The sequence below is a fragment of the Penaeus monodon genome, chromosome 13 (assembly GCF_015228065.2).
Source record: "Penaeus monodon isolate SGIC_2016 chromosome 13, NSTDA_Pmon_1, whole genome shotgun sequence".
In the NCBI taxonomy this organism is placed as follows: Eukaryota; Metazoa; Arthropoda; class Malacostraca; order Decapoda; family Penaeidae; genus Penaeus; species Penaeus monodon.
In genome coordinates, this window is record NC_051398.1 from 41497028 (window position 1) to 41498433 (window position 1406).

Genomic DNA, 1406 nt, shown 5'->3' on the forward strand with positions numbered 1-1406 from the left:
CAAAGGCACCGTGGCGGGGTTTTAAAATTAATCGTATTATAGAAATTGTAATTATTGTTAGTTACAGTGACTGAAAAATGGGAAACAGATAGTGGTTCAGAAAATGGATTAAAAGTTGGTAGAAAATAAAAAAATAAATGAAAAGGTAAAAAAATTTTAAATAGCAGCTAAATATGATTTGCTGTATGTATTTGTTTTTTAAAAATAAAGTTGAATGTAACAGATTTAAAGGCTCCAGTAATAAGCAAATTCATTAATGATCCAGCAAGTAATTAATCAGATAGATATTTCAATGCAGGAATACTGCGAATTGAAATAAATCGATCATCATTTATAACTACACGAATACTGATAAATCAAATACATTTGCAAAGAAATCGTGGGTATATGAAAATTTCTTTAAATAATTGATTCAAAACAGTACAAAAAAATTTAAACGATAGAAAAAAAGATAAAAAAAAAAAAAAAACAAAACCAAATAAAAAAAACAAAAACAAAAAAATGAATAATGATTTCGCTCGTAAGAAATTCACAAACACCTATAGCTTCGAACGCGGTTCCCATGGCAACGCGAGCCAAAGACAACAAATCGCTCACTCGCAGACAATGAACGCGGCTTATGGAGAATTTGCGTTCTTTTCGGGTAAAAGGGAACGAGAGGAGGCGGTGGGAATGTCTTTTTGACGGGGGGAAAGATTAGGAAACCGAAGGGGGGGGGGGGGGGTAGCGGGGAAAGAAAAGGTTTATTGATGGGAAATTGTGAAATGGTTTTGGAAAGGTGGGTGGGGGTGGGGAGAGGGAGGGGGGAGTGAGGTCGAGGGGTGAATGGGGATAATTGTGGAAAAGGTGGTATTGGGATATGAGTGATGTGTTTGTAAGTGAAAGAGGCAGTTTTTTTCACTGTTCTAAGTCATAAGTGTCATTAATCGATTTTTTTTTAAATACTTTTCTGAAATCTTTCCGCTTCCGCTTTTCTTTACATCTTCATTTCCGTCTGCTTCCTTTCTCTTCATCAATCTTTCCTTTCTCTCATCCCTCTCCTTTATTCTCTTTTTCCTTTATTTTCTTCCTTTACCTCCTCCTCCACCTCCTCCTCCATCTCTTCCCCTTCTTCCTCCTCCTCTTCTTCCTCCCGCTCCTACCCCATCTCCTCCTCCTTCTCCTCCCTCTCCCCCTCCTCTCCACTTCCTCCTCCTCCACCTTCTCCTCCCCTCCCCTCCCTCCCCTTTCCCCCCTTTCCCCCCCTCCCCCTCCCCTCCTTTTCCTTCCCTCCCCCGCCCCCCTTTCCCCCTTTCCCCCTCCCACTCCCCCCCTCCTCCTTCTCCTCCCCCCCTTTCCCCCCCCCCTCCCCTCCCCCTCCCTCCTTCTCCTTTTTCCCCCTTTTCCCCCCCCTCCCCTTCCTCTCC